This window comes from Caloenas nicobarica, chromosome 6 (genome assembly GCF_036013445.1).
Source record: "Caloenas nicobarica isolate bCalNic1 chromosome 6, bCalNic1.hap1, whole genome shotgun sequence".
In the NCBI taxonomy this organism is placed as follows: Eukaryota; Metazoa; Chordata; class Aves; order Columbiformes; family Columbidae; genus Caloenas; species Caloenas nicobarica.
In genome coordinates, this window is record NC_088250.1 from 21932728 (window position 1) to 21946783 (window position 14056).

The 14056-nt window shown below is 36.5% G+C and overlaps 1 protein-coding gene across 4 annotated transcripts in view; it reads right to left on the reverse strand.

Moving 5' to 3' along the window:
• Positions 1–14056, reverse strand: part of B3GALT1 (beta-1,3-galactosyltransferase 1) — a 198603-nt gene that overhangs the window by 44524 nt on the left and 140023 nt on the right. For 2 of the 4 annotated variants that reach the window (XM_065638184.1, XM_065638187.1), the window contains exon 1: positions 11617–11815. The gene's annotated coding sequence lies outside the window, so the exon portion shown is untranslated. Of the gene's footprint in view, positions 1–11616; positions 11816–11880; positions 11897–14056 lie in introns of those variants that run through there. The other 2 variants (XM_065638186.1, XM_065638185.1) reach the window with 2 other exon arrangements.

Sequence of the window (14056 nt, forward strand, 5' to 3'; positions counted from 1 at the left end):
AGATTAGACGATTATTAGCTTTTGAATGCTATAGTTACAGATAAATAGCTTCATATTTACGTGAACTATAAGGCAACTGTCAAACTTTGAACTAATACAATATCTAACAGAACTTTCTCGTTATCAGAAGTTTTTCTAAAGTCCTCTTAATCTTCTGCAAAATTGGACAGTTGGGTTACATTATGGTGATATCCAGAAAATTCCATGTTTATCAGTTCCAGCATAGATATTTATATAAACAACCAAGACATCTCTTGTCTTGGCATGCATAATTCTTCATAGTACACTCTTCAGACGAGTGAGAAAAATCCTCATAGATGGAAAAGCACAATTCTAATGAAGCCTTTTTGTTCTTTGTGTGGTGTTAGAAGCATCCTGACATTTTATTCTGTGAAAATTAAAGTTTTATGTACTAATTCCAAGGATCTAAGAAATGTTCATCCATACATTGAGAGCAGGAGCGAATAGAGGATTTGTGGTGTGTTTTTCCGTTGTTTTGTGCCCTCCCCCCTTTTTTTTAATTCCAAGCAAATAAGCAATGGGATTTGTAATGACAGCAAAAATAGCACTCTAGTATCTTAAGAGTGATGTCATAAAGACCATTTAAATGGTTGGATTTAATTTAGTGAACAGTTTTAATTAAGTAAATACCAAGAAGAGGAATAATAAAGGTAAATCAACATCTTACAGTGGACTGTAAAATGCTACAAAATTCTAGACAGAAAGTAGCCCAAACTGACACCACTGAAGTCAGTAGGAATCTTGTACGGCCTAGTGCAGCTCAGAAAAAGGAGTCAGCTGGGGCACTTCTCACTGTGCCTATGCTGGCTGTGTGTGCTCTCACAGAAACCAGAATTTAAAAGAATCGTCTGAGGCTTCTCACTGCTCTCTTGAGAAAGCAACACACATCCTGGATGCTCAGGTACTATCGGTGTGAAATCCACACATGAAGAAAAGAAAGTGCAACGATACTTTCATGTTTCTTGTAACCCAGAGTGTCCTAATATGCATTTTTATTATGTTTAGAGTGTCTTTTGGCTGTGCACTGTTAACAATTGTTCATAGGCTTTTACTCTGCCTTCCTTTGTCATTTATGCATCATAAATCAGATATCCCGCTCATTCCTCTTGACAGTCTCAATTTATAGTTGAGCTAGAGTTCCCTAGCCATAGCTAGTCATGGTTCTCAACTACAGCGTATGTGCGAGGCCAAATTGTACTTTTCATGGAATTCTTAAGGAGATGAGAACAGGCCATTACTTTGTATCATGATCTATCCTGTTACACAGAGTTAGTCTTGAACAGCTACTGAACCTCTCTGTGACTTTTCCATGTCTGCTAAGTCAACTAAAAGTCTTTCAAATACTTTCTGCATTCTTTGACAATCTTTATGACCTATAACAGTAGAAAATGCTAGAAAATAGAAGCACATCGAGTAGCCTAAACATCCAGTCACTTGCATGTGGGTACCTCGTATCGTATTGTTTAGTTCTTTTGAAGGCTACGGTCCTCCTGAAATGGACAACCAACCTTGGAAGTTCTGTGTGGTTTGCATTTTAATAGATGTATAACGGCTGGTTCTTAGCACCTTGATTGTCGAAATCCTGACATGCAATTGGTGAAGTTTGATCCTCAGAACTATCTATCTGATTTGTAGGACCTACTTGTGCACAAATATGTAGCTAGAGGTACAATAAACAGGCTATATGATGACAGTATAATACAGAGCTCCAGGTAGCCTCTTTAGACAAAGTTTTCATATTAATACCATGATACTATATAGGGAATGAAAAGAAAGACGTTTTTCTCCTGATAACATGTACAAAGACTTCAATGGATATTTCACTTTTTAAAATTGCACACGTGCATTAAAATCGAAACCTAACATTGACATAGCTCAGAAATATTTACTTCTATTTACTTCTTATTTAAGATTATTATTATCACCAGAAGTATTGGCTAGTGTGCATTTAAGTAACTTGCAGATTACATTGCTCTGAATATATATTTCTAGCTGGTTTATGTTCCTTTCGATTTACAAAGAATTTTCCCTCATCTCTTTTCCTAGTCTGTTTGTAAAATATAAACATATCTAAATATAAAAACTGTAACTTTTCCAATAAGCATGACCAAGCATATGTCAGAAGCTGCTTGCCCTGAGGTAGGATGTATAAATTATGGTTGGCCACAATGTTATCAAGCTATTTTTAATCAATACTTTTACTCGGAGTCACTTTTCCATTAGTGACTTGTGTGATACCAATACAACTTTTTGGGTCAAGGAGCCTGTGCAGACCTTAAGGTTCCAGATACCTTTGTGAACAATTAAAAATCTGTGAAAAACAGGAATATTGGCTCTATGGAGACATGAAGTAGCATTGCAAGCTTAAAAATCATAGAAAATATCAAACAAAATAAAATATTATAACAAGGTAATCAGGCAGACCGTGGTGAATAATTGTTAAAGCAGAGCATTAAAATACCTTTTTTGAAATACTTTTTTTTTTTTTCGTGCTAGTTCTGTTTATCTGCTGTATAAAAGCGCATACTGGGCAAAGTTTACAGCTGGAGTGCCAAGGGGAAATGAATTACAGCAGAACATGGAGGGGAAAAAAAGAAAAATCTCCTTCCTAACAGAAATATGGCACCTTCTATATGTGCACTGCACACACTCTTGCAGTGACTGGCTGATACTGGGGAGGAAAGATGAGAGATGTGTAATGCTTCCCATCCCTAATCTCGCTCCTCACAAGGGTCCGTGTCTCACCAGCACCTTCAGCACTTTCCCACCCATCACCATTGTGGGAAATGTTTCCCTTCCTTGCCTGTCATGCTCTGATGTAATTTTAATTCTACACTTGTAGTCTGTTCCTTTAAAGCTAATTTGTCAGATTCTCTTTTCTTTTGTTCAGAAGTATGCAGAACTGGGGTGCGAGCTTAAACCATTTTCATATTTTGGCAAGAAGGGCTCATATATCCAACTTGTCTGCTTGGTAACTTCAGTGCTTTAAATAGTGATTGAAACCACGTGATAACTCTCCTAGCTAACTGGGAATAGGGAAGGTTTGTGCTTTGAATGTTACTTAATTATTAATTAAAGGTAGCTTGAAGCTGAGGGTATAATCTGTGAATGGGAGTACCCATTTCTGGCCACTGTATATATCAACTTGCTGCCTGGGTGGGAGTTTGAAGCAGGATTCTGCTTGGGCGACTCAGTGAGTTTGTCATTGTTCTGCCCTTTTTGTTATTCCATCCAGAGATGCTATATATAGGTTGTGCATTCAGAACTACACCAGATGCACAGAGCAGAAAAACAGAATTGCTAAACGCTTTTCTTCTACGAGACACTTTTTGTTTCCCAGAGTGTTCAATGATATTCTGGGGGAGGGGATATCTTTTGGTGTTATTTCACAAAGATTGTTCTGTAATTGGGCAGGTATTAATCCAAACTCAGCTTACTTTTGTGTTTCAGGATCACTGTCTTGCACTGTCCAAAATACTGAGGCTTCAGACTTCAGCTTTGAACTTGCATAGTTGGAGACATTCAGAACACTGTGATTAAGGTTCAGTCCATACCTTTCATTAGAATTCATAAGCAATAGTCTCGTCCCTTTAAAATGCATAGAAAATTATACAGTAAACCAGAAGATACTAGTTCTGTGATAGTTTAGACCATTTTTGTGCTTGCTTTACAGGAATAAAAGTAACCATCTGCACAGAATTAAAAATATTAAATTGCATTCTTATCTATAAAACTGGAAAGCTCAAAGACTGTGGATTTATTATTTCATCTAAAGCATACCTATGTCTGTCAATGTTGAATTAGTTTAAATTTTCTGTCTTTTTTATTGAAAATTTTCTATAAATAGGATTTTTATCATGTATGTTAGGAAACAGTGTTTGGATTTGAGAATATTTAACGGCAGTGGTAGAAATGCTCATACTTTGCTGAGAATTAATATCTGAATTAGTCCTATGCAATTTATTTCACCATAGTACTTTGCCCCAGATAAAGCTAAAGAAAAATTAGTCATGTGTCCAACTTTTACTTCAATTACTTTTCTTCAAAGACTTTTATTGGATATTTCTGATGGATATTCTTCTAAGTGAAAAAAGTTAATAGTTCAACATATCTCAGCCTGAAAATATTCTGCAGGGTATGATGGATATACAAGGCACCTGGAAGGAGTGTCAGCTAGTTTATCTCTGAGCTGATGCATAGCTGATTTTAATTTTTGACCACGATCTTTCTTTTTTGTCACTTTACTCTGGCCAAAATCACTTTTGTATGGAAATTGTTTTGCAGCTTGTATGAAATGAGCTTGTGGTTTTGATTTGTTTCCTAGTAAGATGGTCTAGCATAGTAACTGGGAAAACTGACTTTACATGATGCTTTTTATGGTCCTTTTGTCAAGATTAAAGAGATAAGAAAGAAAAATCCTCAGGCAACAAAACGTGGAGATTTTTTAGATTGCCTGTGAGAGATGAAGTGGCTAAGTTTGATGGCATGATGTAGTGTCTGTTCTGTCAGCAAATAAAAACCTCTAATCCACAGATGTTTGTTTGGACGCTTTCCTCAAAAACTGTTTTCATATATGAAAACCCAAAAGGTTCGAATGTATTTTGTAGCTTGGCAACCAGCAGATGTGCAGACACTGTCAGAGAAATGCTGATCCTACATTTCTTTAACCTGTATGTCCCCTTTAAATGCAGAGGACACAGCTATGCTGCGTAGTAGAATATCTTTTATCGAGATATCAGGGTGCCTGTTTTTACAATGCAGAAAGAAGAAGTGGAAGATTCAGGAGGACAGGAACATTTCTATGTTAGTGGCCAAACCAATAAAATCTGCCTTAGAATTACTGCTTTCCAGCAGTGGTAATTCCAACAAAGACATAAAAGTACTGTTGAGCAGCTTATATGTGAATAGAAAGCAATAATCACTAGTTGACATGTTACTAGGATTTTTATTTTATTTCATCTGGTTGCTTAAGTTTGGTCTAAATGTGGAACTTTATGAAAGCCACACGTAAGTGATGTATACAGTAATCCTATTATTCATTAATAGGATTAATAAGTGTACCTCCTGTATAAAGCTCTGAAAATGTACCCTCTAGGTCCCAAGCTTCCCTTGATTTTGTGAATTGATTGTCAAGATAATCCACATCTATGCAAGAACATTCTACAATATGAATTATGTGTCTCTTTATGAGCCTGAATTTTGCTCTGCTTTTATAATTAATAAACATCGTTTCTATACCTAGGGGCATTCTAGCAAAACAGTGAAAGTGAATAATACGTTATGCCGATGCTTTTAATGGTTATCAGTTATGTTTAGGCAAGACATCTTGGATGAAAGAACTGAAGTTATCTTTAAAAAAATCATAAATTCACTCATCTGTAATTTCAAAAACAAATAGACAAATTAATGTATTATAAAGTTCAAAGTAAATAGCTAGTAACCTAAATAGAAGTACTAGTGCATTATTAATGCTGAAAACAACTTTCTTAGCTCATAATGTCCTGGCTGCTGTTTTTTCCAAAGCTGAACAGACACTGATCTGACAGACAAATCATATGTCTCAGTTTAAAGATCCAAAGTCATCTTGTAGGCAGGTGCATTTTCAGAAATATCATTAGTGTTCCTATAGAACTAAAGTTTTACAAAGGCAGGTTTTTCTGTCTCTTTGGACACAAAAATCTGCTAGAATTCCTGATGAACGAAACTCAAGAGCTATCAGTTAAAAAGAAAAACAAGACTCCCTAATACTATAATATACTTTTCCTGCTGATTTGTATTTGAAGCCCACTTCATCATCTTCAGAAGCAAGTTGCTTATGTCTGCCATTCTGTGACTGAAAGCAGTTTTCAGTTTTCAAGCTGGAATGTAGCTTAATTGGTGAATTTGAATGTGTTTGGTTGTTGGTTTTGTTTGTGGGTTGTTTTTTGTGTGTGTGGTGGGTTTTTTAAAATTTTATTTAATTTTATTTTTTAAATTTCTTTTCCCCCAGAATGACTTCTGAGTCTTAACCATATCCCTATGCTACAATCGGTGAACGAAAAAAGAGGACAGTAAATGAAGCTCTTAGCTGATATGCTGTCTAGTAAGAAATTATAATGGCAATATTATATATAGTGAGACAAAACGCATACTGCTTTTGTAGTCAGGAGCACCTTTTTTTCTTTGATAGAAGAGATTCTGGTTTTGAATCTGGTATCCTATTGATCAGTCATTAGAACCTTAATGTGGCACAACTGAACCCATTCTTAAATCTCTTTCAGAAAAAAAAAATTCTGAAGAGGAAGAACTAAAGATGATTCAGGCCTCATCGTGAAATCACTTTGGTTCATCCTTATTTTGAAAAAAACCCACTTGACTGATTTTTGTTATTGTAAAAGCAGTTAGGTGAGTGAAACTGCTGCTAAATACCTGTTGGAGAAAGAATCCTTAAATTCATTCATATCCATTTTTTATTATGCTGGAGGAAAAGGTTTTGTTTCAAATATTTGTGTCATAAAGTTTTTGGGTTTGTAAACAGACTTTTTTCCTACACAGAATTTAGTAAATTCAAATTCATTTATATGATGATAGAATTGTATTCAAGGTTGAAATGGAAATTTAGACTGCCTAAATATTGTTCTTCCCAATATTTCCTTCAGGCTTCGCCACCCTTGGGTACTAGAGGCTAGCTTGTTTTATATTGCTTAAAGCTGGAGTTGCTCCAAACTTTCTTTGATCAGGAGCACAATGCTATAAGCTCTTCTTTGTGAAAACTCATCAGATTCCTTGGGCTCTGGGTACAGAACCATGTGCAATGCTTAGTCCTGGCCCTTTGTTCACGGTGTTAGAAAGAGGGTTACCAGTTGTATACCACAAAAGACTTTTAAAATGTTTTGGTTTGTGTCTTCTAGCTGTGACAAATAGATTTGTATGCTTTAGCTTTCTATTTCTGAAACAAAGATCAGTGTAATCAATGCTCTTTGATGGAGTTATCCAGACAGAGAAGGTAGGAGAAACCAGGTGTTTTTGAAGATACGAGATGGAATTCAGGGCGCTGTGTTTTAGTCCATAGTCTCTGGAATCTGTGCTTAAATATGATTAAGGGTAAGATTCCAAACCAATCTGTTCTATTCCGAGGTGACATGTATAATGCTGTGCTAGCCCTACCCCACAGCACCCTGGGTCACTTGTCCGGGTACAAGGCAGAAATCCTTCATAGAGAAGTCTCTGAAGAAACTATTTTTCAAGTGGAGATTTAAAGCCTATAAGCTCACCAACTTTTGTCTTGTTCAGAGGAGTATATTAATTAGATACAAGATTAGTCCCATTAAAATCAGTGACAAAACTCATTCTGCTCACTGTGACATTCAGCACACTATAGAGAGGAAAGGTTAAAATTTGTTACTGGCTGCTACTTTTTGAAGTACTTGGAAAAATGAGTAATGCTTCTGTGACTACAAATTCTAGGTTAAGGTAATAATTATTCAGTAGCTGAAAAACTTTTAGAATTTACTACTAATTGGAAAGTTCGATAATAACAAGATGACTAAAGGTTAAGCAACAAGATTTGGAAAGATTTATGGACTTGTAAAAAAAAAAAAAAAAAGTTGAGAGCATCATGTTATGGGAAATGGGGAGGATATGACACTATCTCTGTGTGTGTTTATTAGTAGCAGAAAAAACATGGTGATGAGAGAAACATCACTGGTATGTTGAATCCCCAGCATTAAAAATGTTCAATTTCCCTCTCTTTCAAAGGGCTATGTGAAGACATTGTCAACATTTTCCTTCTTTTCTTTAAATTAATGAAGATTTTTTTTGCCAGGTTCCTCCAGTCATCATTCCCACAACCTGCTTTGTGTAATCGCTGCTCTATTCTTGCCTCCGAGATGTCATTTAATTTGAGTTGTACAGGGAACTTTGCTGTCAGTAATGCAAGCTAAGGTTGTTCCAGGGCGTTTCCTTCTTGCCACCTTCCCCCTCCAAAGTCTGTATGTTTTTGAAGCCAGCCTTCTAGAAGGGCAGGAGACACCACAGGCAATCATAATTTTGTGTTAATGAAGTTATTTGTCAGTGAATTAAAATTCAGAAGTGAAGTTTTTTGTTAATTAAATATGAAAAATTACCAAAAGGTTCAACAGGCCCTGTTATTTTAAGTTCCATTGATTTGACACTGCACTTTCAGATTTCAGTCATATGCAGATTTTCTACATTAAGAATAAAATGTAAAAACCAAGAATGAATTAAAAGCACATTCTGATCAGTTAACCATGGAAAGCTAAGATCCTGCAGTTTATCACTTGTCTACAAACCAAAAGTCATTGACTAAATTTTCAGGTTACGGTCTCATAGTCTCAAGTAGCTGGAAATGGAATAATTGCTGCTGTAACTATTTAAATACATTCCCTGTGATCTAATTGCTTTTGCTTTAAATGATTATGCCTATTGCCTCATTTGGCATGCCCAATGCATCCACTTAGAGTTACATGATTCATTTTGTCCTTACTTTAGGATTGATTAAAATGTTGTTGAACTCTGAAACAGGAAGTTAGGACTAAGAATGTGTAATTTATTTGAAACTCGTCAGTGCTATTTAGGTTAATGTCCAGCTGGTTTGAAGAAGGTCTGTGAAGGCACAGACTAGGACTGGTCTAGGCTGCAAGTGCTGCCTCCTTCTGCCATTAAGCGTTCCTTATATTTGTGCAAATATTTAGCACATCAGGGCAGCAGTACATAGCAAATAGAGATCGTGTGCGCTGGGTTGTGCGTTCCACCCTAGACTGTGCTTTTTTGCACACTGATGCATATCCAGTTGGTTTATTTTCTTCACAGAAAGTGTACATGCCCTGACTGAAGGGATACAGAATAGTCCCTTTAAAGGTGAAGGGTGGGGGAAAGGAATAATGCTTATGGCTGCTACTGCCTGACCAATGTTGTATATAATTTAAAGCATTTTGACTTTGGTGTGGACAGGTGGCAGGCTAAGGCAAAGGTAAAGCTATTTCCTCCCACGGTGGCTTTGTAAAGCAGTGTAGCAGATTGTCAGTTTGTATGCTGTTCTAATGGGACAAATTTTTTGACTGCTGGGTTGTTGCGTGGCGCTAAAACTATGTGAATTGTAGCTCAGTGCCGTATCCTGGTGAATCAATGTTTGCAAGTATCTGCAATCATACAGATTGGATTCCTGAGTGACTCTGCCTGTGAAGGATAATCATTTCTGGCATCTTAATCTCCCTTCACTTACTGCAGATGTCTAAAAATAAAGGCCATGGTTGTATTTAATTTTGGGAAATCCAGCATGCACCTTGTAACTCGGCTGTGCTCTGCGGCTCCACGCAGCCACCTCCTCCCCCAGCTCCCAAGGAAGATAACTTTCCCCATTTGGTTCAGTCCCTCTAATGGTGCTTTCCAGCTCTGAGTGGCTGAAGTGCCTTCTATTTTGTCCTTTGCCAGCCAAATTTTGCTGATATATGAACAGGTTGCTGTTTGCTCTAAGGAACAGCTTGATGTGCACTTCTGCAGTGAGTCTGGGAAACGCTGCTGTCCAAAATTGGCAGCTGAAGTATCCTTGAAATGGAGAGACCTTCACACCCACCTGGACAGGATTCGCTCACCATATTAACTGGAAATTTCAGCCTCACTGCTGACCCCTATATTGTGTCAGCTTTTGCGTTTGGAAGTTAGCCTTGGATCATACTTATTTCTGAAGTTACATTTATAACCGAAGCAGGAGAAGAAAGTTATTAAAAAAAGCTCCACCAAAACAACAAAAATACACACACCAAAACAAAGAAACCAACCAAGCAAAAACCAAAACCCCAAACAAAACCAAGCAACCTTAATATCAAATTCCCAGGAAGGAATGGATCATGTTACTAGGCACTCCTCAAGCCTCTGGGTTTTGCTTATGAGTAAGAAAGCAATATGAACAGCATCCGACGTGCTGATCCCTGTCTTCACTTAAAAGTCAGAGCTCAGGTATTCATTTAGAGGACTGAATACTTTTTTCACCAGAGCCTGTACAGTTCTTCTGACATTCACAATTAATATTGATACTCTGTAGGCCAGAAAATATTACATACAGAAAGAATACATCAAGTCTGATTCTGCTTTGAATGGAGTTCGTGGAAGTTTAACCATTGCATATAAAAGGAGGAAGAATAGAGCGAAAAAGATTTATAATCCAAATGTGTTTAATGCTTGCGTATCTGTATGACATGGATTTACTCTATTTTGAGTAAATTTTAAAAAGACAGTCTCTCTTATTTTCTAGGGCATTGTCTTGTTTTTAGTCTCTCCATAATTAGTTTCTATTTATAGGGCAGATCAAAAGAAGTAGCTCACAGATGTCAAAAAGATGCCTGTTTTCTCACATATAAGTGTTTTTTTGCTTTAACTTGATGCAAACACTTTACTATTAATGCTTTTTAGAAGACCACAGAAGGTATATAGACTTTCATTTTTTTCTGTATGATTAACAGCAGCAATTTGGGTTTTGCTTTCCTTTGTAAGTACTTCAAATTCTGCCATAGAAAGGAGAAATGGGCTATATGTATTTAAATGTACACATAAAGATTAAAAGAATTGCTATCCTCATTTTTTTAAGTCACCTACATCACTATAATGGATCTCTAACATGAAAGTTCTATTTTACAAAGTGCTATTACCAGCACTTTTTTCTGTTTTTCATCTCGGAAAAAGATTTAATTTCCAACTTAAGTTCTCACTACATATTTTTAAATTCCCTTCTTTCATAAATATTCCTCATATGTCTCAAGAGGTTAGGTAATTTACTGCCTTTGCCTCAATAAAATTCTTACAGGCACTTATGCTACTGAAATTTTGGTAAAATAATATGTGGGCTTTAAAAAAAAAAAAAGTGACGAGTTGAGTCACTATCACCCTCGTCACAAAGTTGTGTGTTCAAATGCATGTTCCTGTGAACTGTGTTCTGTATGCTGGTGTTCTCCTATATTCTATATGTCAAAAGCCCTTCGTAGCTGCAAATAAAATGTAACTATTCCCTTACATTATAAAGCTAATAATGAAGTGGTAAATGCATAAAACACGGTATTTAAGGCATGTAGGTATTCTAGATACCTTGTTAGTATAGGAAAGAAAGACATCATGAATATGGAGAAACTTCTATTTAAAATGTGAACCCTTTTACAGAGCAACAGCAACACCCCCCTTCTTGACCTTTGAATGACCTTGCTTACCACGCTGCCTTAAGATGAGATAATAATAGAAGTATCCTTTGTTTATGGTATTCCATACAAATGTTTCTAGTAGTGGCTTTTGTACTTGTGCTATGCAGGATTTCTCAAAAAAATAATTTCAGCCCTTATATCTTTCATTGTGGATTGTAAAGGGGGGAGGGCTTTCTTAGGTTTTCTTTTCCTGTTAAACACTTACATTTAGTGTAAAGAGACAGATCAAAATCTTTAATCATTTACAGGCCAAAGAACTGTCAAAGAATAAAAAAAGTCCATCAACACAGTTTAATAACAGCTATGCTATCCAATGAAATAATATAATACTGTGCATTTATACTGTTGTAATAGCTATTAAAATCTATACCAGTTTATAATGTCATACAGTTATGTAGGTACTTACCATTTTAAAAGTAGCATGAAGTGGAATCGGTGGAAAGTCCCCAAGGTATAATCAATAATTGACTATATTGATGAGCCTTTATGGTATTATTTTGAAGTGCACAATCTGAAATTAGAGGAAATTTACTGACAGTTGTTTATTTTGTTGAGAGAAGGATTGCTCAGACGTATTAACAACAAAATCGATGTCTGTTGCCTTCTACAGCTTACAAGGAGAGTGATTTATTTTGGAAATGTCTTTCAGCTGGGTAACTGGGTAACTTACTGTGCTACACGGGTGAGTTTGGATTCCATTTCAGGAAGCAGGATTCCAATTCAATGAGTGAAGGAAACAGATGGAGTAAGAGGAGGACAGATGGGTACCAAAAAATTACAGCCACTGTTTTCAGTACCTGTGTATTAACTACCGTAGATCAATTTATTTTCATTTACTGAAACGGAAAATCATAGATTGTGAAGCCAAAGCATTACAGGGCCCCAAACCACTGTATGTTAATATGAGTTCTAGATTGGATACATCTGAGAGTAAAATTTTCTGTGGGCAAGAACCTCACCCCCAGCCCAGTCATTTCTTTCTGGTTGGGAGATTTAAACATCTCTCTTACTCAGTGTGGGGAGAGTGGTTGGTTATTCTGCCATGCTGGACAGCTGTGACGCTTTCCTTGGAGGCCAGAGGTGGGCAACTGGGTGTTGCAGGGAGTGCTGGGGGCTGCTGCACCACAAAGGTCCCAGGCTCGTCTCCTGGGAAGGGGCCGAGCCTGGAGAGCCCAGAGGAGAGGCTGAGAGTGCAGGAGGCCACTGTCTCTCCTGCTGCAACCTTCAGTTGCAAGACACGAATGGTGGATTAGAAAAGCAAAACAAATTTACTATATGTGTGTGTATATATATACACACACACACACACACACCCCCCAGCAGTCTTTATCTGCTGCATGGCACAGCTGCTCTGTCACAGACTTGACCTTGACTTAATTTGATCATGCCTGTGCTTAAATAGGAAGTTCAACTGTTAGCCACATAATTTCTTAACGCCCCTCACCCCACCAGTAACTGCTGGCTTGTCGCCGATACTGTTGAATTTTTATATGAACACCTGTCCATTAGAAATTGGATGATGCCCATCCAGACAATTTCCATTTATTTTAGAATGTCTTGCAATTGGTGGACCTATAAAACTGTAGAATACAAATAGAAATCACTCTTGTATTCAAAATATTTGAGAAATGAAGAAATATAGGTCAGAATATGTAATTGCTCTCTTTCTTGCTGAATTCATATCAGGAAGCTTTCTTGCTGCATGAATAGCCACTATATTTTGGTACAGCAAAAGTATGAAAAAGTCTGCAACTCAAATATCTTGGAATTGGCTTTCTGTCAGAGTTTATCTCAGTTCCTTTTAAATTTTCCTACCAATAGTTTGAATTAAAAATTCACAATTTTCTGAATTTTTTCAAAATAATTTTCTAATTTAAATGCATTCATTTTAGGGGTTAGGCTCACTACTTTTGTAATGAGGTAGAAATCAAATATGATGTTTTGTCTTCATATTAAGATAGATTGATGAGACTTTATCCCTCAATCTATTAAATGCAATTTAGATCTTAATGCGGCAAAACCTGAATCTTTAAACTTTGTTAGCTGATTGTAGATTACCTTCCCTATATTATCTGATTCAAGGTGAGAATTGCAGTGCTGGCTATCAGAGTGCTGGAGGCTGGGATACAGTCTTCAGCCATAAACAAGTCTCATTCAAAACTCATCATCATCTCCTCCCAGCTTTAAATAAATCTCTGTTGGATTGGGATGTAGTTTACAAGTCAGGCACATAGTTCAGAAGGGCTGTGGTGTGATAAATAGGAAGATGGTTTGGCTTGGTTTCATAACTGAAGCAGATGAGAAATGATTGTTTGGTTTCTTTCAGTTAGAAAACATTTGCAATCTGAATCCGGTTTCAGAACGGCTCTATTTGTGCAGGTTCAAATATACTATTTTATTCCTTTTTAAAAATAAAAATGTTTTGACTTGCAGAAACATTAATACAATTCCCATCCTTGTTTTTTCTTTGTTTGTTTTCACTGGGACTTCTTACAAAATTCAATATCTCCATATTCATTAAGCTGCTTCCCCTACCCCACCAATCACCCCTATTCCAGTCTGAATTTGGAATAAAATCGATATGAAATAATGTTTCCTTTATGCAAGTAGGAGATAAACTATACAGCTTTCTTAAGCCATTTATCTGAAAGAGACAGTTCAAAATATTAGCCAGGGTCAAAAGAGTGAGAAACTCTTTCTGGTATTTGTAGTTTAAAGATGGAAGGGAATTATAACTTAATAATTTTGAAAGTATAGAATCACTTTGGAAATTAACCTCAGACTGGAATTTACGACTTACTACTACATTTCCTTAAAAAAAAAAAAAAGGCGCTTGCAACACTTAC